The sequence below is a fragment of the Lactuca sativa genome, chromosome 6 (genome assembly GCF_002870075.4).
Source record: "Lactuca sativa cultivar Salinas chromosome 6, Lsat_Salinas_v11, whole genome shotgun sequence".
Taxonomy (NCBI): Eukaryota; Viridiplantae; Streptophyta; class Magnoliopsida; order Asterales; family Asteraceae; genus Lactuca; species Lactuca sativa.
This window is the reverse complement of record NC_056628.2, coordinates 64,901,352-64,925,773: the sequence shown is the minus strand read 5'-3', so window position 1 is coordinate 64,925,773 and position 24,422 is coordinate 64,901,352.

The following is a 24,422-nucleotide window of genomic DNA, read 5'->3' as shown; positions in this document are numbered from 1 at the left end:
ATTCGTCTGGCGGCATCTTCGACGATTTGCTTCAGATGATCGACCTTGTTTTCTGCTGTCCTGGCTTCCGAGAGAGTAGCTTTCTCAGGTTCATCGATTATTCCACAAATTGATCGAACTTAGCAATCGAGACCGTGACTTGACTTGTTTGAGAGAAAATCTCTCCAACTACTTCTTCAGTGGCCTTTAGCTTCTTGACGTAGATGTCATCGAAAGTCACATAGTACGTTTCTTCAATCTTTCTGGAACGCTTATTTAAAACCCGGTATGCTTTTGAAGTAAGAGAGTATCCCAGAAAAGTTCCTTCATCAGCTTTAACGTCAAACTTGTTATGATGTTCTTTGGAGTTGAAGATGAAGCATCATGAACCGAATACATGGAAGAATTTTACGTTCGACTTCCTGTTCTGCGTAAAACATTCTGTAGCAATAGCATCAGCCCAGAAATATAAAGGAAGAGAAGCGAAACTTAGCATAGTTCGGGCCGCCTCACACAAAGATCGGTTTCGTCTTTCGAAAATTCCGTTCTGTTGAGGCGTGTAGGGGGCTGAGAAGTTGTGACTGGTTCCTTTTTCTGCCAAAAAGTCTTCAAATTCTTTGTTCTTGAACTCCAGTCCATTGTCACTCCAGATGTTGCGAACGACTTTTCTCAGTTGCACTTCAACCTGCTTAATAAACATCTTTATCTTAAGAACAGCCTCAGATTTGTGCTTCAGAAAGAACACCCATGTAAAACGTGAGAAATCATCAACAATAACAAGAATATACTTGCTACCGCCAACGCTTTCGATTGATGATGGACCACACAAGTCAATGTGAAGCAACTCAAGTGGTTCAACAATTTTGTGTTTATAATGGATGGATGACTTTGACGGCTTTGCTTCCCCATTTCACATGCCGCACACAAATGTTCTCGTTCAAACTTGAGCAATGGAAGACCCCGTACATGACCTCCTGTGACAAGCTTGTTGATGTCTTTGAAATTGAGATGTGAGAGCCTTCGGTGCCACAACCAGCTTTCGTCAGAATGAGCTTTAGATAAAAGACATATAGCTAGATTTCCTTTAATTGGTTTGAGATTGAGAGGAAACATTTCGCCTTTCCGTTCTGATTTGAGAATCACCCTATTTGATTTCTTCTCCATGATTTCTGAACCTTCATCGTCAAATGAAACTTTGAGACCGGTACCTCCTACCAGTTAAGACATACTGATGAGATTATGCTGTAGCCCTTCAACGTACGCCACCTTTCTTATTGAGAAGTCTCCATTGGTTATCATCCTATAACCCTTTATCGTTCCATATGAATTGTTACCAAACTTGACATTACCACCATTTTGAAGAGATCGAAATTCCCTTAACTCTTCCTTCCTTCCTGTCATGTGACGTGAGCAGCCACTGTCAATGTACCATTCTTCGTCGAACTGCTCGTCACTAATAACCTACACAAATTAAGCAGATTTAGGAACCCAAAGTTTCTTGGGTCCACGTGAGCCTTTCACAGGAACAGGAATAGTAAGAGAAACATCAACAAGATATGTTCTTTTTATTAATGTTGTTTCATCTTTCTTCTTAATAGTGTATACTTTGATTTTGTTAGAATTGGCTACAGTCGTTTTAGTTTCCGGTTTTAGCGTTTGGGCCTTGGACTGCTTTCGATCATCCTTGTCTGAGGAAACCTTCGATTTTCCTTTCAAGTTGGTTGATGATTTTGGATTTTGAGCAGGAACAGAATTAGGTTTAGAATGAGAGAATTTAGACTGAGAATTTTTCCTGACTTGAGGTTTTGAGTGACCCTTTTGTTTATGGTCATTAGAGGGACCGAACTTGGATCTTTGGTAGCTGTTGCTTCCCAAACCGAACCTGTCCTTTCGGTTGTTGTTGCTCTCTGAACCGAACATGTTCTTTCGGTTGTTGTTGCTTTCATGCGGCCTGAAAATCTTTTTCTCTAATTTTGAATTTTTATCATGATAGGAGAAATGGGCGTTTTGAGATCGCCAAAACTGCTTTCGCTCTGAGAGATTCTTTTTGTATCTCAGATTCCTCTGCTGCTTTTGATTTTTCACTTGTTTCGGCTGTCTGTGGTTGTTAGCCTTTTGCTTCAGCTTCTTGTCAGCTGGTTCGCTTTTCACAGATGAGGTTTCGCTTGTGGAAGTGACTTCTTCTACAGGTACATCTTTTGTTCCACTTGTGCTTGGCACGTCGAATTTGTCAGGCTTGTTCAGTGGCTCTAGTACAAACCTTCCTTTGGTTTTCCAGGACGTCCACTCAGATAGACCAATAGTTTCGTCGGCATTATCTATAGGAGCAGACTAGTAAAACTCATCACAGCCATCTGCATTGTCTTCGTTCGCTATGGCAGTGAGTTCGGCTGTTTGATGCTCGGTAACTCCTGTGACCTTATATACTTGATTTGGTGTAGTTCTCACCTTTTGGTACACAACAACCTTTTCTTCAAGAATCGGGGACTTATTTTGGGACTAACGAGCAAACTCCACAGAATTTTCAGAAATTAGATTTTTGTGGTTTTCGGGTTCGCTCTTGACAAACTCAGAACAGTCGACTTCATCCTCTACAGAAATTTCACTCATATCATCGTCCTCATTAAGTGCAGACGCGTTTTCAACATCAATTTTATTTTCTGAACTTAAATTGGCATTCAATGAGTCAAATTTTTGTATGGTTTCGGTCCTTAGTTTCAGCTTATCGTTTTCATCCAAAAGATTTTTCAGCATGTCCTTATGGTCCTTGGACTTTATAAAAGATTCAATTTTGTCCAGACCATACATATAAGTGGGATTCACATCATCAGACGATACAACACTTTCACAGTTGTATGCTTCAGCATCGATTTCATCCTCCTTAAACTCAAGGAAGGGTAAAATCATGCGATGTATTTTCTGCCCTATTTCACAATTCAGATGCAGTTAAGTAATGTTAGCATAAAGTCTTTTAGCAATCAAACAAAAAACATTTCTTTGTTTTAAAAGTTTCAAATTGTCTTTTTGTAAATAAATGTTTTCATCCTTCGACTTAATCAACTCCGACTCCTTTAGCTCAATCCACATCCTTCGCTCCTCACTCTTGGATGACACCCTGCTTATTTGGTCAGTTAGGTTAGAATTGGTGACCCTTGTTTGAGTTAAACAACTATCCAGATTTGAGATTCTTAAATTTAAGTTATTTAATTCCTTTTCATATGATTTCTATGGAACTTTGAACGAGATAAAAAGAGATTGTACGTTCTTGATCAATTCATCAAGTTCATTGATCTGCACGCTGAGAGGTTTTGCTGTGAAGCATAAGTCCTCTCGCTCCTTAGTGTCCTCTTTTCCACCATCAGTATTGTATCCCCTCAAGTGAGATACATCAGTCACCATCAAACACTTCCCACTGCTTTCACTGCCTCTTGCTATATACGCCTTTCCATGAGAAGGCTTTCTCACCTCATCATCCTCTGATTCGGTTGACCACACCTGCATGCCACCGAACTCGTCATCCTCTGCCGAACCCTGTACAATAAGAGCATTCATAGAAGGATTAGTAGCAGCTTTCTTCCTCTTAGTCTTTTCCAGCTTTTTCATCAAGATTGCTTCTTCATCTTTCTCTTCATCCTTCTCTGCCATTTTCTTCAGAACACAATCTTTGGCATAATGGTTCTTTCCTCCACAGTAATAACAGCTTACACCAGAATCTCCTTCAACCTTCGCCTCTTTCTTTGGTTCCTCTGTCTTCGGCTCCTCCCTTACCTTTTCAGAACTATAGCTCCCCTGCCAGTTTTTGTTTTTAGTGGTGGGAAACCTCTTCTTGATGAACCTCTTGGGATTGGACACCATCATAGCATAATCTTCTGACGTAAGATCGTAGTCTTCCAGGTTCAGATCTTCATCTTCTACTACACTCTTGCTTTTAGACAGGAGGGCCAAGGACCCCAAACTTGAGACTACATTCTTCTCTTGCATCACAATCTTTTCTTGGGATTTCAAAATTCCCACTAGCTTTGCCAGCGAATAAGACTTGAACTGCTCATGAGCTTTAATTGTAGACACAACAGCTCTCCATTCGGATCTTAAGCCATTCAAAAAGGTGACCTTCTGTTCAATCAGCTTCCTTTCAATATCATGTTTGATCATCTTGCTAAGAAGATGATTGAAGCGATCAAACGTCTGTGTAACACACTCGTCGGGATTTTGCTTGAATTCACCAAACTCAGACAAAAACAAGGTTTGAATAGAGTGCTCTAATTCTCATATGTGGAATACAACTCTTGCAGCCGATCCCAGATCTCTTTAGCGGTGCTGCAGGAACTCACCAACCTAAACGTGTCAGACTGAAGAGCAAATCAGATCAGTCTCAATGCTTTGATGTTGCACTGAAACTTCTCTTTTTCGTCTTGGGCAACGTCTTTCATGTCTTTTAACAGATCGTTGTACTCTTTCTGAGTTTTAATGATTCTGGATGTTCCTGAGTGAGCAAATGGTCCAGACACAATTGCTTCCCAAATAAGATACCCATTATCTTTAGATCCTATGACATAGTCTTCAAAGTGATGCGCCCAAACTTCGTAATCTTGGGTGTAAAGAATAGGAATCTTTGGTGTCGATCCAATGCTGTTTGAGATGTTGATAGGATTAGTTTGAGAATCGTCCATGCTTGATCGTTCAACCTGTTCGAAAGATCAGACATGTAATATATGATATTAGGGCAAAACGAATAAATAATGAGATACGTCAATTATGGAGTGACGGCTCAATAAATTTCAGTTAATGTAGAATAACCCTAATCGCTTCTTTCACAGAAAAGATGTGTATGAATTACACAGCCTCCTGCTCTGATACCAATTGATGAGTTTATTAAAACTCTTGATCGATTAGATCTTTATAACAGGTAAATTAAGAACGTAAAAACGGTGATATAAAACACAAGTATGGATCTGAATGAGTCGAATGATTTGATTAACTCAATCCTCAGCAGAGCTTGATGAAGAACTTCCGCTGTAGAGGATTCTAGGGTTACAAAAGTAAGAACTATGAATACGCTTGAAAATCTCTATCAAATATTACGTTCTAGGATGCATGCAAGCATTTATATATAACAAACCCTACATAATAACTCACGGATGGACAGGCCCATACCGGAGACAAAACTGGACTAACTAACGAGCCCAAAGACGCAACACTAAACTGGACCTAACAATTTCATCATGGTATTCATATATATCCTTGACTAAGTTTGATTAATACTTCAATCTAAACTTTTAGATTCGAAATAAAGTATACGTATCCTCTCCCTTACTATAGCGAAACAACTTTTCAAATTTTGCAACTTTGCAAATTTGTAACCTTTGTTTTTCCTATAACTAGTATTACTAACTTGCATCACTTCACATAATAATCATGCTCCTACCAACATGATAATTATATTCTTACTAGCATAACACTTATGCTCCCACTAGCTTTGACATGTACCCATAAATTAGTTGGACTTCTAAAAATCAATACTTATTAACTTTCTTAAAAAAGTTCACATTTCTGATACAAGATGCTTCGATAATCCTTTATCTAAGCTCATACACCTTTTATAAGAAAGCTCATATGTGTGTCTAAAGTATTTCAGAACTTACGGCAGTAAGTCCCGAATGTTCAAACTATTTTCCATTTCTTACAATTCAATCTATGAAGAGGGATGTTGTAATCATAATCGAATTTGAGAACACAATTAACACAGCTGCTATCTTCTTAAAATCTACTTGTGAAAGCGTTTCCTCATAATCATTTTCATGAATTGGAGAGAAACCTTATGACACTTAGATTTTGTGGTGTATGTGTTCCTATCCATGTGACATTGTCATTTCCAACCATTATCATTAGATAAGGTCTATGGCAGATTCAAACTCATATGGACTGAACTTGTTCAATCTTAATTACTTGCCACTTGGCAGCACGAGGGTCTACCATGTCTTCCAAGTTGTTGAGTAGATCACCCTTACTGATCAATGAACTTTCACTGATCAAGGCGCTTTGCCTTCTGCAAACAATTGAGAACTCACAGAACTCACATGCATAGTCAAATTTAACTGGAATGGCACAGAAATAAGAATATGTCAACACGATAGGTTACAAACCTCAATTCATGTGCTAGTGATAATTGATAGGTTTACTTTTGATTAGTTCCTGAAACTTTTCAAGATCTTTAAGGCTCCCACTGACCTCTTGGCATATAAGATTCTCTATCAAGAAACTTTCCTTGGCAAACAAATATTCAAGAGTTAGTGTGGTTTCTTATCAAGAATGACACTTCATATAATTGGTCTCAGTTGGTCTTTGTCTAATCCAAGAGATCACAACTACGAATCTCAAATGTGTATGAGTAAGAAAAATTTTCAACTCCACATTTTATGATGTGTTATAAACCTACTTGGAATATGTCACTCATAACTCTAAGAGTCGATATTGGAATGAAGTATGATTCACCTTTTTGATTTAACCATTGCACTATATCCCCATTCCTCTTCTTAGCCATACAAATGCACTAAGGTGTCCTTACAGGATCAATTGTGATATGGTTTTCATAATCATTAAGATGCTAATAAAATACGATACTAAGGTACTCTCCTATCCTTTTAGATTAGAGAAACTTTTATCTTTCTGCCTAATTCATTCTTCTTATTTGTCCTGCTATATATTGAAACTTTTTCAATGATTCATAATTACACTTAAACTTGTAAGCATAACCATATTTACTAAACTTTTAGTAAATCATGATGGATAGTCTTGTCGTTCTTTGTGGTGGACCTGACCAGTGCACAACCAATTGTACCTGATCCCCTTGTCCTTCACTTGACTCACATATACATGTGAACAAGGAATTAGTCGTAATTTCCCAAAGATGAAATTTCTCATTCATCATGCAATACAAGTTGCATGATTCCAAGTTTCCGTCCAATTGAAACTTGGGTGATGAGAATCTTTCCTTATTTGGTAAATTTTGATACTACCACAAATGAAAGAATCAAATCTAATTTCAACATTGCGAACAATAGAAACATACAAACATCAATTTCTACAAATTCCATTGCAAGGAAATATAAAATAAGATAAATTTCAAAAACTTTTATTTATTTATAAAATTGTGGAAAAACTTTTCCTTACAATGCAATTACAAATGGAAGCTATGTTACTACATATTTCTAAGTAATCTATCATAACTCCTAAGCAACAACTCAAAAATCCGATCATCGAATTAGGCGACAAAAATTCATCTCTTCGCGATCAGATTCAACTTACTCTTCCTTTAAGCTTCCATTCTTTTCTTCGATCCTACAAAACATCAAAATGTAATTATATTACATCATGTATTAAGAATCTCTAAATAGGAAATTAATAGAATTAGATAGTGGACTTACCTGAAGCAGAGTTATACACTCTGACTTTACCATCTTTATGATCCTTCAGGTAGATACGGCAGCTTCGCAACCAATGCCCCTTCTCTTGGCAGCACAAACAAACAAATTCTTTTGGAATGGCACACTATACAATCTCAGACGTAGCCTTTCTCTTTACCACTTGGTCAGATGATTTGACCATGGCCGATGCCTATCCATAGGGAAGAGAAGACTTTTCTGGACTTCCAATGTTTCCATTGTCATTGTCCATGTAAGTTTTGAAGGTAGATCTTCCAATCAAATTTGCTTGACCAGTGCACCAAATCATTTCTGATTCAGCAGCAATTAGCAAATAGGTAAGATCAAGGTCATATCGCGGTCTGTCATATAGCAATCTTTAACAAACAGACTATATGACTCAGGAAGTGACTGAAGAACAAAGTCAAAAACCAACTTCCTCGACACAACGACTCCTAAAATTCCCAACCTGTCAATGTGTGACTTCATCTCCAAGACATGTGCACACACATATCTTCCATCTTGTTGTTTTCTACCCAATAGGGCTTGAGTGACTTTGAACTTTTCAAGTCGACGAACATGTGGGTTATGGAGAACTATTGGAGGAGGTGGAGGAAGTGAAATATGATTTCTAGGAACATCATCTTCATGAGGAAAGCTTTTTCCAAAGGATTCGAGAAGACCATAGTTGTCTGAATTAGACATCTACAAGGGAGAATTTCAAGTTTAGTTGATTTAACTCCTTAATATAACACCTAAATGAAATATTAAGGCTAGGGCCCAACATAATAATTTACAATTCGGAAGAGGGATGCCGTAATCCAATTTTAAACTATTTGTCGGTAGGTAAATGACGATTTACCAATTCCACCATGAAAACGAAAATTTTAAATGAATTAAGTTTTAAATGAAACTCCTACAACTTTTTAGATTTATTAAACTTTTCAATGGCATATTTATTCTCGATTATGCCCTTTAAGTTTATGACTGGGATACCGAGGATCACAAGCAAGGTGTGAATAACCATGAAAATATACTTGGTACTCTTGATGTTATTTATCACCTAATCAATATGCCGGTTAACCACACACGCTCCATTAATCTATGACAAACATCAAGCTACCCTTTGCCAGCCTTGTTAGTCCAAGTTAGTGTGCCGGTTAACCACACACGCTCCACTAACGACTTGGAAAGATGCAAAGTGCAATTTCATGGATTAGCATCAAATTTACATTTTTCCTAAAGTAACTAAGATTGGGAATTTTATAGAACATTTAGTTACTTTATAAATATCATTATACTTTTAATGAGAATTAATGTCCTATCCTACCCGTTCGGCTAACGACCCTCCGCCAGTCAAGAGTGCGGTGGTAAGAGTGGATACCGATTCAATAGACATTTTATAGGCAATTTCCTTAAACACCCCTTATAGACCAACTTCGTGAATGAAGCCTATTAACGGTAAGACTGACCTTTTACTTATACATATATAATATATTAAACGTTTAATTTTATATAGTATAAAGGTGTATTTTAAACATTTAAAATACTAGGTGGTTTAATCTATTAATAAATTATACTCTTAACTTAATTAACGTTAAACCATATGATTATAGATTTATTAATTCTCTTTTAATTAAACACTTTAATCAATTTAATAAAGTCCATAAGGTGTAATTGAACTATTCAAAGCATCAAGGTTATAAAAATTCAAAAAAAAACTATTTAATTAACTCTTAAGTTATGAACCTAAGAGTTGCACATTTTTGAAAACTTTTCAATGTACCATACATGGGACTTTTCATTTTTCAAAACTTGAGGGCAAGTTTTGTAACTCTTGAAAAACATTTGAGTTCCAAACTTGATGATAAGATTTGTAACTCCATAAAAACTTTTGAGTTCCAAAACTTGATGACAAGTTTTGTAACTCCTAAAAATATTTAGATCAAATTTTAAAACCATAAAAATAGTCATAGTTTTATCTTTTACAAATATGACTTAATGCAACTCTTAAAGCAAGATAACTTCAAATCAAAATATTACAATCAATTAGCTTTTCATATAACCTAGTAATAATTTCACGATTTGACAATTTATCTTTTAATTGGATGGGATAATCATTACCATATCAAAAAAACTAATTTTAACAGTCCAAAACAGTTTGTGGTAATGATTCTAATCCAAAACATGGCTAAAAACTGAAAAAATCTTCCACTGAACAGTCACTACGTCGTGGTGACCATGCAGATTCCAAAAAAAACGATTTTTCTTGCTTAGAACAATTAACCAAGCATCAATATAACATAAAACTACCCATCGCTCTGATACAACTGTTGGGGTTTATGTACTACAACACCCTATGGTGCACATACAACCCTAAATGCTTTGGATCTAAGTTTTATCTACTTATACATGCAATAAAATTTTCCAAATCTTGAAGCCTACAACTTGCATACAATTTGCCATATGAATCATAAAGTAAGTTAGAAGATTACCTCTTGTTGTAGCTTCTTGAATTTTGTCCTTTAAGAACTTAGCACCTCAAGTGTGATGTCTCTAATAAGTCACAAACACCACCAACAATCGGAGGATAATGATAAAGAGCTTCTAGGCATTAAAATTCGGCTATAGTATCTCCAAGATTACTATTGTCTCCAATTTTAGGCTAAGGGGTGTCATATATATAGTGTAGGAATCCAAGAGTCATGGGTAAACCCTAATCCATATACTTAGGTTATGATCAATATCTCATGTGGGCTAACTCTTCATGAATACTTATATAAAATTAGCCCAAAGAATATATATATATATATATATATATATATATATATATATATATATATATATATATATCACTGATTTACATAATCAGTCTGTAACGACATAAATTTTCAAACAAAATTTTCAGTTTTAAATTACCAACATGACATATAGTAATTCTCAAAATCTCAGGTGTTAATGTCATAACATATTTCAAAATAGTTTTCAAAGAAAATTATCAAAATCCAGGATCCTCGTTCATGACTCTTTTCTCTTGTGTGTACAATCAAGCTGCCGCCTTCCCGTGATCCTGATAAGAACCTGAAACACATAACACATAACACAGTAAGCACGAAGCTTAGTGAGTTCCCCAAAATATCACGTACAAATAATTAGCCACTCGAGGCTATAGCTCTAGAAGACCCTCTTGGTCAATGTGTCTCAGTGGGACCCTCTAGTCCCACAGTTCGTTGGACCTTCTGGTCCGGTTTGATTGAGAACCCTCCGACCTCATAGTTTGTTGAACCCTCCGGTCCAGTCTAAGCAACAAACAATGTAGCATACAATACATATCACACAAACATGCATAACTCAAGCAAGCACAAAAGACCCTCTTGTCACACATAGCTACCACTCTATGTAAAGTATAGTGAGAAGACTCACCTCGGATGATGAACAACCCCTATAAACGCTGATGCTACGCACCGACCTTTAACTCTATGCCAAACCCACAATTATCCCAACTAGGAACTAAGTATTAACTCTGTCTCATTAGGTCTAAAGGCAATCCACTAACCATCCCATCAATGACCCAAAACCCATTAGGCCCACCAAGGCCCAATAATAGATGGGCTCTCTCGAGGCCCAACTCTTTCACATCTAATGGCAAGCCCAACTCAAGGTCTTAAAGCACAAATATAAAATCCTCTGGTCCAAGACTCTATTGTGACAAGTCTAAACTCTAGGCCCAACACTCAAGGACCAAAATGAGACTCAGCCCAAAATTCCACATTGAGGTTACGCGGGGTGTACTCCTCTTGGTACAGTCAACGTACTCACGAATCCATAATAGTCATCGGGGACACTGAGGCAGTACGCGGGGCATATAGGAATTACGCTCGGTGTACTCCCCAGATTCACTCTTTCTACTCATTTGGTCTTAAACAGTTAAGACATTACCTCAAATCCCAGATCTAGACTCCCTAATGGCACTTACTCCATAAAGTTAGTGACTTTAAGCCTTTGCATGGTTGGAATGGTCATAAACACCCAAAACACTCACTTCCTTATCTTAAAAACCTACTATCTCATGTATGGCTTGATTCCAATGACCAAGATTGGATTTTTATGACATAACACCACAAAATATACTCAAAGGGACATATATTAGGCTCTAGAGTTCAACAACTCATAAAGCTTCAAGCTTTGGGACCAAAAACCCTAAAATGGACCCAAAACAAAAACTAACACAACAATAAGCAAGTTCAAAACATGATACCTCTGTAAGATGCACCAACAAGAGAGGAACATAGATCCAAAAGCTAGGTGCTCAAGCTGTCCTCTTTCAAAGCTCCTTCTTCTTCAAAAGCCAAACATAACAAGTGATCACCCCACTAGATCCACATGAGAAAGCCACCAAGATTCAAACTTTATGCTTTCTGGAGCTAGATCAACATGAATAGGGCATGGATCCACAAGCTCCAAGCCAAGAAATGCTTCCTCAAGGAACTCCTTCTTCTACAATATGCACCAAAAACTCACCAAATCACGAAAATGCTCAAGAATCACTCAAATGGAGGCTTAGGGTCGATTTCTAGGTTTAGAGGGACGGAGGCTGAAGATATTAAGGTTAGGTTATGAGATAAGGAGCTTAAATAGGGTCTAAGACCCTTAAATAGGGTTCAGGTCTGATTGGCGTACGCCCAATGTACATATGGTACGCCTTGCATACTTTGAAGAACATTCGGGACCACCCCTAGTCAGTATGCCCAGCGTACTCCAAAAGTAAATCCAGCGTACTTCCTTTTTTACTAGTATGCCCATCGTACACTTTGAGTACGCCCAATGTACTCGACTAAGCCTGCAACCTCAAAACTTCTGAAGGCCATAACTTCTTCGTTATAAATCCGTTTCCGACAATTCTTATATCCACGAAAAGGTAACGAGAAGCCCTACACTTTTATCAACTTTATTCTTCCTGAAGCCCACTCGAACTCAGATCCAAAATTCATGAAAAGCCCGCACCAGTGCCTTTAACAATACACTTGGCCTCTAAAGCACAAACCGAACTCTTTTATCACACAACCTACCTTACCCATATACCAAAAGCCCTAAACCTTTCTCCTTCAAAGTCTCAAAACATTCTCATCGTCGAATTAAGGCCCACAGGCCTTAAATAACAAAACAATCTGGAACGGGATGTTACAATACTCCCCCACTTAAATTAAATTTCGCCCTCGAAATCATTCCTTTTCTTCGCATAGATCGAAACAAATAACCCGAGAAACACAACCGGAAAATCTCTTAACATTTAACGATCCTTCTCCAAAGACATCCGAAACCAAATAGAAATTCCCAAGCCGAAGAAGGACGAACCCCTTTTTCCGTGAAGGTACCTGCTCTATCTCTCCAGAACTAGAAACTATAGTGGTCTGTCTCCCCGACAGATCTCCCATGCAGAATATCACCCTGATAATCGCTCATCGAATAACATACTCGGATAAAACACTCCCAACTCTGAGTACCAGGTCAGCTCCTGACCCAACGGTTGAACCTCCAAAGGCTACCCCTTGCACACCCTATAAAATGACTTTACAACCCTCCTGCTCACAATAGTTATCTCAGCTCATCGCGACACACAAGTCACGTAGTTCGTTTTACCCCAAGCAAATACTACAAATTATTTGAAATCGTCTCACCTTCGGGCTTTGTTGTCTACCAACCACTGATTCCATGCGTTTCGCGATTCTTCCCATACCGACGAACTAACTCACTCTGATCTAATACATCTGATGGAGAGCAATACTTCTCAAGATGAACCCATCTACGAATCTGAAACCTCATCTTTCCTACTAACACACGAACAAATCCAAACTTATGCTAGAGAGTCGAATTCAACAATAGAATTAGAACCATTCAATTCCAAACTGGTACTCAACTCGTGACCCAAGATTCGCAATCCAAGCATACACCACCTCTCCAGTTCCCTTCGGTTGCGATAACCACGACTCAACTCAGAATATAACGATTCCTAACAAATATGGAGACCCCGGTCTCTCCCTTAGTTCAACCACCAAAATTCTACAGACCCAATTGATGAGGCTATACAAGCCTAAGAACTCTTCTGCGTCATGCTCTGGTTGGTGAAAACTACGGTTCCCCGTAATTCCACAGCGCTCTCCCTCTGACCAGTGAAAGATACGGCTCCCCACAGTTCCATAATGCTCCCTCACTACTTGGCGAGTACCACGGCTCCCCGCAGTATCGCCACACCATCTCGCTGCCTGGTGGATACTACAGCTTCCGGCAGTATCACCACACCTTCTTGCTAACTGGTGACTACCAAGGCTCCCTGCAGTATCACCACACCCTCTTGCTGACTGGTGAAGACTACGGCTCCCCGTAGTGTTACCACACCCTCTCGCTAAATGGGGAATACTACGACTCCCCGTAGTATCACCACACCCTTTCGTACTAAATCATGGATGTTGTAGCTCCCTGCAGCCTTGCAGTACTTTCTCTTACCATCCCACGGTCTCATCCTTAAGTCGACGCAACACCCTGCATCCATTAACCCATGTTCTGTGGCTAATCATAGATAGATGCTCACACACTTATCTAGAAATAAGCATCACTACTCCTGACGGCTACCTTCATGACAAAACCCCTCTCACTGCAATTCACATTCTTTAATAATCTCATTTAACACCAATTAGCCGAAGAGCTCCCACTGGAACCATAAATACTTGCTACACCGCTTGCCATCTCTTAACTCAGAACTGAAAATAATCTGGAATTAAGGACATCATACCTAGATACCTTGGTAAACCATCACAGAAACTCATAATGTCCTACCTCAGCCACTGATCTCCTACTTATGGAATCATACGCAAATACAACAATGCATTCCTTCAGAATCTCGTAACTAATCTTTGTTTCCTACAACAAACAACTTTGGAATATTCCAATTCTTACGGACGAATCGTCAACGAATAAGAACATGTTGACGAACATCCGAAACTTCCTCCTTTAATGCTCCAAACCCATGCAAGTATACATATACCAACCCTGGAGTTGGTTGCCCAATCCACTTCTACCCTTTCCAAAATGCACATAATAACCCGTATGTTAAGCCCGAAGTTCTTCACCGCCTAAGCTATCTTTTTGACCTAATCGCCTCGAATTTTACGATTACAACCTTGAAGAATTTCTAATCACCACATGGTATCTGTTCAACGTCCACTTGCCGTGGGGACACTCGTCCTTTCCTGAACACGTATATCCTGCATTACCTTGCTCTGAACTTCGCCTCGACCACCAATAACCCTGGTCTCATGCATTCGAACCTCAGGTCTCAATAACCATTTCTCTAACCACACTTGAATGAATCGTTGATCCCCTTACTAGAAAACCAGTTCTCCCCCACTCACAGTCCGATCAATCACCAATTGGCACATCCACAATCTACTCGGTAGACTGTCTCACCAGTTATGTCACACGTGACTGTTGAACGTATTACACAATCATCCTAGGGCTTTCCCAAAGGAAACCAACAAATCTCCAAATATCCCGACCCTAACAAAATCTCGAAATCCTCCCCACGTGACTGCCTCTAGGCATCTTGAGGCCTCAGACTGATACATCGCCGGAAACCCAACTATTCCAAATCCAATCTGTCTCTAATCCGGAAATAGTGCCCTTTCACGCACTTCGACCCTAACTCCTCGACCCGCCTCCTAAATCGGGAATAATCATAAAAGTACAGACCTCATTCTCGTTGTTGATACACAACATAGACCACCAGGGCCACCGCCTCGATATACTCCTTTTATCCACCGGAAACTGCTAATAAAAGTACTTTTCCCCCAACAAGGCACCTCCTTGTTCGCATTCATCTTAGTCCGACTAATGACTCTTTCCTGGTATAAGGATACCTTGCAGCAAACATACTACCCAAATACTCTGGTGAAAAGGTCATAGCACTTGCTACCCCATAGGGTTTACCTCCAACTTAGAAACTCATATCCCTTTTGCTCCTCACAGAAAATAGCACATTGCGGTCACAGGAAGTGGCATCTCCACTATCGGCCGACTACGTAGCTCAAACCGTAATCCTCCATGAAGCACCACCTCTACTCATCCCCGCGTCTTGCGTCTTTGGTTGTCATCTCATCTAACTTTCTCGGAAAACCAACTCGATTCCCCCCTCCCCCCGCCCTTAAGGTGTGCTCCCTTGAACTCGTTCAATATGGCCCTATAGCCACACACTCTATCACATCTGATCTCAATCTAATCAATCACAACAGAATAACTGATAACACCAGAAGCACTAACCGCCACGAATCATGGTACTCGAAGCACGTGATCACCTCTCATCTGCTACAGATCATGGTACTCGAACCATGTGATCACCTCTCATCTGCTACGGATCATGGTACTCGAACCATATGATCACCTCTCATCTGCTACTTAGATCCTCTAGAATTTTCCCTGTATCTAGTATGGGTCCTTTGCTTTCAGTAGTACGGGCCCATACTACCTGCCACATCTACCCATACTTTCCACATGGATCATCCCAGATTTCCTAAGAAGCTGCTCAACCTCCTCAATCACCAATCCCGTCATACCTGGTCGCTCCCCTGTGAATACTCTTCCTCTATCAGTATACTCATCTGACAAAGGTCACTCCCTAGGCTCTTCCTAGGTTCTCACACTTCTCCACCATCAGCTGCTGAAGAACTCCTCATGATGCCAGCCATCTACCTCCTGAATATCGTCATATTCACTTAGTATCTAATTCCCATCATCAAGATTTTCACAAAGCACGAAGCAAGCAGCATTCAAGCATCGAATATTCTTTATCAAAATATATAACCACTTTAGGTTACAACTCTGCTTGCTATACACGTACTCAAAAGGTATCACTGCGCTCATACAACTCCACACCTCGCAGGTATCTGACTACTCTCTTAGCAGGCTCCTTAAATGCTCATGTAGGTATCTCTCCTAGATTACTCCTATACTCAGACCCCTCTCTAAAAAGGATTCCTACTGGACACTCTTACGCCGCACATACTCAAAAGCTAATCACAGATAGCAACAACTCCTAGGCTAAGGCATCACAAATCAGGCCACTCTAGTCCTAAAATATTAAATACCTATCCTTTATGTAGCATGCATAATATCTCATAAAACATCTCATATCTATCACATAACACAAAAGTAAGGGTATTTTAGGAAATCATCGTTCGGGCTCTGGCTGATTGTACACACTGCTTCTCCTCGTTTTAGAAAAATCATTTCTTTTGATGATTTTTCTCAAATCCTCGATTTGAATCCAGATATTCCCGAAGGTGCATCTGAATCCCTCAAACCAAGGCTCTGATAACCAACTTGTAACGACGTAAATTTTCAAACAAAATTTTCAATTTTAAATTACCAACATCACATATAGTAATTCTCAAAATCTCAGGTGTTGATCTCATAACATATTTCAAAATATTTTTCAAAAGAAATTATCAAAATCCAGGATCTTCGTTCATGACTCTTTTCTCTTGTGTGTACAATCAAGCCGCCGCCTTCCTACGATCCTGATAAGAACCTGAAACACATAACACATAACACATAACACGGTAAGAATGAAGCTTAGTGAGTTCCCCAAAATACCACGTACAAATAATTAGCCACTCGAGGCTATAGCTCTAGAAAACCCTCTTAGTCAATGTGTCTTAGTGGGACCCTCCAGTCCCACAGTTCGTTGGACCCTCTGGTTCTGTCTGATTGAAAACCCTCCGGCCTCATAGTTCGTTGGACCCTTCGGTCCGGTCTAAGAAACAAACAATGTAGCATACAATACATATCACACAAACACGCATAACTCAAGCAAGCTAATAAGACCCTCTGGTCACACATAGCTACCACTCTAGGTAAAGTATAGTGAGAAGACTCACCTCGGATGATGAACAACCCCTTTTTCATTATAAATTCATTTCCGACAATTCTTATATCTACGAAAAGGTAACGAGAAGCCCTACACTTTTATCAACTTTATTCCTCCTGAAGCCCACTCGAACTCAAATCCAAAATTCATGAAAAGCCCACACCAGTGCCTTTAAGAATACACTTGGCCTCTAAAGCACAAACCAAACTTTTTTTATCACACAACCTACCTTACCCATATCCCAAAAGGCCTAAACCTTTCTCATTCAAAGTATCAAAACCTTCTCATCCTCGGATTAAGGCCCACGGGCCTTAAATCACAAAACAATCTGGAACAGGATTGATAAGTTATAAACTAACTTGATGATCGATTAGATCTTCGTAACAGGTAATGCGATGAATGTAAAAACAGTAAATAACATAAGTATGGATCAAGATGTGTCGAATGATTAGATTAATCAATCCTCAGCAGAGCTCGACTAAGAACTTCCGCTGTAGAGGATTCTAGGGTTACAAAAACAAGAACGATAAACTTGCTGAATAATAAATCTCTGATCGTCCTCTCGTTCTAAGATGCATGCAAGCACCTATATATACTAAACCCTACAAAACTCACTGATGGACAGGCCCATACCGGAGATATTTATTGGAATAGCTAACGAGCCCAATAGACGCAACACAAAAGTACTAAATACGACCCAACAATCTCCCCCTTTGCGTCAAATTGGAGCGAGACTACTTCTTCTTCTTGATTGGGCCAACAGCGGGAACCTTCTTGGTTGTATCAAACAGACGGGAGATAAGTGCAAGGATAGTCTGTCTGAACCAAATGTACCATTGAATCATATCATCAAAGTACTTAACATCATCCGCTGTGTTTTGCTTGCATCGATGGATGATCCCCAAAACGTGTTCCAAACAGGCAGTGGTGTAGAGATGTTTGTCTGCCAAGGCGAAAAGACATTTCTGTCCTTCATTCCTGGTAAACATGACCAAGTTTCTTTTTGGGTCAATCTTCCCTATCTGCATCAAGTTGAGATCACTGGCAGAGCCAACAGGAGATATGGTAGGTTTCTTCTTGAATACGCTCGCAATCTTCTGATCCATCAAAGCAACTTCTATGATGTAGCACACGAGCATCCTCTTAAAGTGGTCGATGATCGGACCGTATTCAGCTTCGTTAGTGAGGAGGATGTTGTGCAAGATAATCCAATCATGGGGATTAAGGTTGTGAAGATCTGCAAGTGAGATAGCGTGTTCGGTTTTGGCAGATCCCCGAAGTACCTTGAACTGAACATTGGTGAAGTTACCTTCCTTGTACGGCTTCAAGACCCGAACGTTGACGATTTTATAAACGCTCCAAGTCTGGTATTGGGGTTGAGCAGCCTTGAGATAGAAATCAATTAAGTCCTGATCAACCTGTGGATGAGGATGAGGGAAATCTGCAACGTTGGAAAAAGCATGAAAGATAAACGCCTTTCGGTTCAATGGCATGTCGAACTGTGAGTCGACAGTGTTAGAACGATCTAGAGAGATCACAGGTTCTAGCCACAAGATACTTGGTGTGTCGATAGCTTCTTTAATCATCCTCTCAAGATTCCAAGAAGGAAAAAGAGTTTTCCATCTCTCAAGAAGGTCGTGGGCTTCTTTCTGTTTCCATTTGGCTTCTTCAGCCTCTCTAGCCACACGAGCACTGATGTCAGCCTCTTTGTCTCGACCTTGATGCTTCAAAAGGTCGGCGATTGTTTCCTTATCTTCTTCTTTGCTCTCCTCAGCAAGCTTTTTGCCTTTGTCTTTCACACTGGAACCGGAGGCTTGGCCTACTAGAGGAGGTTCAGTTGTGTGTGTTGCTGTTGAGGTAGGAGGCGGTTGAGACATAGTTTCCTTCTCTCCCCCTTGTTTCGGAATGGACACGAAATCAAGGAGCCCTTCTATTTTTCTGAGTAGAGAGAGGGCGGGAGCGAGCTTCTCTGCAAGGTCAAGCCTCACAATATAATTGAGGATGGGATCATGTGCTTCAAGGATGTTTGAGATACCAGAGTGGACATCCGAAACACACGATTTTATCACCTCTCTTTCAGATCGAAGAGACTCAATCTCCTGTTGAGAGTTGGAGAGTTGAATGCTCTTGACCTTCAGAGCGGTAGTCTTCCTCGCGAGAGCATCCATTAGAGTGTTCTCGGCAGCTAAGTCTTCTTGAAGCTTGGAGAGACGCTCTTCGATGGTTGTTCGGAAAGCTGTGTTGTCGTCAGAAATTGTTTGACGAAGTGAAGCGAATGACTTCAACTCAGATGCGATTGATGTAGCCAGCTGGTTGATGATGGGTTCCAGCGTAGTCTTGGCGGCTTCGGCACTCTCTTGTAAAGATTTCAACAAGGAAGAGACATCAGTGAATAGTTTATCGACTTTTTCGGTCGCTGCCTCACGTGCTTTGGTTCAGGCGTCTATGGCTGCAGTGGCGGAGTCGATAGAAACTTGATGAGCTTTCGAAAAAGCGTCAATAATTTTATGAATGGCAGCTTCAGAAATAGAGGACTGAGACGAAGAAGAGGAGGCGATGAGCGAATCGATTTTATCATGTAGCTCCTTGAGATGCCTCTTTGTGACAGGGGCTTCGTCATCATCGTCACTTTGAACCTGAAACGGACTGAAATAGACCGAGTCGAAGGTCATGTCCTCCCCGCCAAGAAGTGGTTCTTCGCCTTCTGGTGCATGACCAGGAGAGGATGGTGGTGGTGAATCTGGAGGTTCGGTAGTAGAGGTAGGTTCGGGTTGGGTGGTGTGTTCGGTTGTTGGTGTGGGTTCGGGTGCTGGGGTGGTTTCGGGTGCGTCAGTATGAACCTCCGTATCAGATACGTTGGTTCTCACTTCTGCAGTGGTGGTTGTAGTTGCTTCGGTAAATATGGGTGGTGGTACGGGGATGGAAGTGGTTGGTATTTGAGTAGTGGAAGTTATGGGGGGAATAGAAGTAGGGATTGTAGCTTGTGGAGATGGAATTGGAGAAGTAGAAGTATGAATCTCTGGGGTAGGCGAATGTGGTGGGGTGTTACCACGTTGAGATCCATCAGAATTTGAACCCTCTTCCTCAGATTCGCTCGAGGACAAAGCGATGATCAGCTTTCGCCTAGGTTGGGTTTTGCGCTTCTTCATTGGAGGGGATGGCGCAGCTCTCGTGGTTTTCCTCTTCCTGGGAGATGGGCTTTTTGCTCCCTTTGCAACCTGCTTCCCCTTATCAGCCTTCTTTCCTCTGGGGGCAGGCTTATCAGCCTCATGAATCGACTTCAGCATCTCTGGAGTAAGCTCTCTCGGACCAGAGCGTTTGAACTCCTTGTACGTACGAATGATCCGACTGTCAGCAATGTTTCCGGGATAGACCCGTTGAAAGGAAATTTGGAAGCATCCGAAACAATAATCTTCGTGGTATGGAAAGTACCAATCGAAGACATTGGAGCACCAGCAACAATGGGGATGTGGTACTTGTCCATCACCCATTTAGTGACAAGAGTCCAAAACCGGGCATATGAGATCTCTGAGTGCCGGGAAGTTGAAGAGAGACTCTGAATGAGTTGTTGCCAGAGGACCGACCTGTAGTCCATGTTGATGCCATTGTAGATCCCATACATGATTGATAAGAACAGACGACTTGACCAGTCTGATCCAGCACTTCTTTCAGATAACCCCTTGAAGAGCACAGTGAACATACCATTCCACTGAGGGGGTAGACATGACTTCTTGAGTTTCGTGACTGTAGTGAGCACCTCAGTGTACCCCATGTTGTAGAACATGTTGAACAAGTGACCCATCAGAATCGTTTCAGGGTTAACCCTCGAAGAATCAGGTTCAAACCCTAACAACGTGCAAAACCTCTGCTTTGAAATCGACGCCTTGTGCTCGAAGACATCGAAGAAAATCCTGTCGATGACCTTGTCGTAGTGAGCGGTGGCAAAGATTTGTGACAGGAACTCCATGGGAACAAATTCAGCCCTGGAAAGAGCAGGAGCGATTGGAGAGAACTTCAGGCACTCGATGATGGGGAACATGAATACGTCATACGAATGAGGGGTTAGATCAATGATCAAACTTTGTTGTGGGCGAATGGGCAAGATGTGAGAAGTTGCGTGAACTGAGGAAGAATCCGCCATTGTTGAGATGAAGATGGGAGAGATGATGAACAGTAACGGTTGAAGGAAGTTCTTGTTCTCTGGAAATATAGGGCAGTAAAGAGGTAAATGATAGGTTACATTGCCTTTTATACTGGGGTTAAAGGAGAGAGAAAAATCTTTCCCAAATCTTCGATTGAAAAACAAAGAGTTTTTCGGAAGCGACTGACGCGTGACAGTTGGCGCTGGCGATGATCACGCATGAGAGAGAGTGTCAGTCCCTAATTACACGCCTTCCCATCAGGCGCCGTTTGGAGAGGAAACGGTTCCATTTCGCACGCTTTATATTCTGGCACCGTTTGAAGTCAAATCGATTGAACTCCCGCCTAAATCAGCATTTTATCATCTTATCCCTTTAGATTGTAACGGAATCTTTAAAAATTCTCCCACATGGATTAAAATTCACCATAATCTTTTATAACAACCAATCCAATTAAAACGCCTTGAAATTAATGAAACTAGAATTTTGGAAAATCAAAAAGATTTTCGTGCAGAGTGTGTAAAAAATAAAAAGAAATAAAACAACACTTTTTGAGGGATAATGTGATGTCAATAAAGACACGAAACAATGGATCCCGGGCACGAATCTCTTCCTTCAAGGTCAAGAGAGACCTTAAAGGGTTTGTGTGGTTTCCCGTTGAATAACGATCAGACACTTATTAAGAAGTGTTGAAAGGCTTCTTTTAATTAGGCTTATAAGGGTGGCTTTCGCTTCGATTCAGAATTCCTAATCTTGATATAAGACAGAAATCGAACGAAGTACTTGTGAGACCGGTGGTCTGTTGAACAAGTAGGTTGGAGATAATTTAATTTTGCTAGGAAATTTATAAAATCTCAACAAAAATTAAAACTGGACCCCAAGGGAAGAAATGTTATTAGTTTTAACAATTTCATAGGAATCACTCAAAAGAAAAATAGAGATTTCATGGAGGTAAGTCCGTCAATTCATGAGTGAAAACTAGAGCAAATTAATTGTTCACCGTCAATGCGTATCGGGTATTGAATTTTGGGTTTCACTTAGCGCGTAGTGGCACGAAACGAAGATCATAAACACATAAATTGTGTAACCAAAAACCTCAGTGGTAATTTCTGAGAGTCTCAAGGGTTACGTTGGTGAAGCGAATAAGATGGAGAAATGTAATGTAGATGTTGTAAAGAAACCAAAGTACCTCTGCTGTAAAGAGAAGGACCAAGCAGAAAACTCTTATCTCATGTGAGAAGAGAGTTAGGTAGCTCATGATTAGAATAAATAGGAGAGCCTAATTGGGAAGACAAGGTTTGTTTATACCAAGTCAGTAAGGCTATTATTCAGAATTAGGTGAGGCTTTGGACACATACAACAACATGCTTCTAGGGATACTTAGCTAATGAAATGATTTACCCACAAATAGACATAAAAAAAATAAGAAGAGCCAAAAAGAAAATAAATAAATAACAAAAGATTTTTGGAGTTTTTGAATTTATGAAACAAAGAAAAAAATATTTTTGGAATTTTTGATAATAAAAAAAATAAGACAAATGAATTTTTGAACCGAACCTGAGCATTCGGTTTATTTCGGGTGAGAAAAATTTTGGAACCGAACCCGAACGTTCGGTCTATTTCGGTTGCCAAACAAAATAGGTTTGAAAAAGAGAATAACTTTGACAATAAGATAAATGAATTTGGAAAAATAATACAAAAGATCTACAACCAAAGAAACTACCTTTGAGTGATAAGCGAAAATCAGATTATACAACCGAACCCGAGCGTTCGGTTCATTTCAGTACACCGGATTAAGACCCGAACATGAGCGTTCGCTTCAATTCAGCATACATGAGACCCGAACCCGAACGTTCGGTCTATTTCGCTTCTAACCTTTAGTCTTGAGAAGTAATCTTTGGTACTAACTCCGATTCCATCATACCTAGCCCTTGTAGAATTTTGTTGAAAGATGCTTCAGGAAGAGCTTTGGTGAAGATGTCGGCCAGTTGATCAGTGGTTCAAACAAAGTGAATTTCGACGTTCCCATCTTCCACATGATCCTTAATGAAGTGATACCTCAGTGCTATGTGCTTAGTCTTGGAGTGTTGCACTGGGTTATGACAGATCCTAATTGCACTTTCAGAGTCGCAATATAGTGGGATCTTTTTCATATTGAGTCCATAGTCCCGGAGCTGGCTTTGGATCCAAATCACTTGAGATGTATAGGAGGCGGCTGCGATGTATTCCGCTTCAGCGGTAGACAGAGATACACAAGTCTGTTTCTTTGATTGCCAGCTAACCAATTTCCCGTCAAGGAATTGGTAGCCTCCAGTGGTGCTTTTCCTGTCTAGTCCACAACCTCCAAGGTCTGCATCTGAGTAGGCTTGAATGAAGAAACCTGAGTTGGATGGATACCATAAGCCTAGAGAGGTAGTTCGTTTCAGATACCGGAGTATGTTCTTTACTGCAAGCATATGAGGTTCACAAGGATTCACCTGAAATCTAGCACAGTAACAAACAGAAAACATTATATCAGACCTGCTAGCAGTAAGGTACATTAGAGAGCCGATCATCTGGCGATATAGCGTAATATCGACTGCTGGCTTATCCAAGGATGGAGTGAGCTTGGTGCCGAACGCCATTGGAACTTTAACCTTTGAGTCTCCCATCATGCCGAATTTAGCAAGGAGAGTTTTGGTGTAGGCTTCCTAGTTAATAAAGATGCCTTCGGGTCCCTGTCTAATATTTAAACCAAGGAAAAAGTTAATCGGACCCATTGAGCTCATTTCAAATTTAGTCTCCATTAGCTTTCTGAAGTCAGCCGTTAAGCTAGGATTCATTGAGCCAAAGATGATATCATCGACATAGATTTGAACAATCATAAGGTGGTTACCTTCCTTCTTACGAAAGAAGGTTGGGTCAACCGAACCTTGTTTGAATTTGGACATCTTTAAAAACTTGTTTAGCGTTTCATACCAGGCC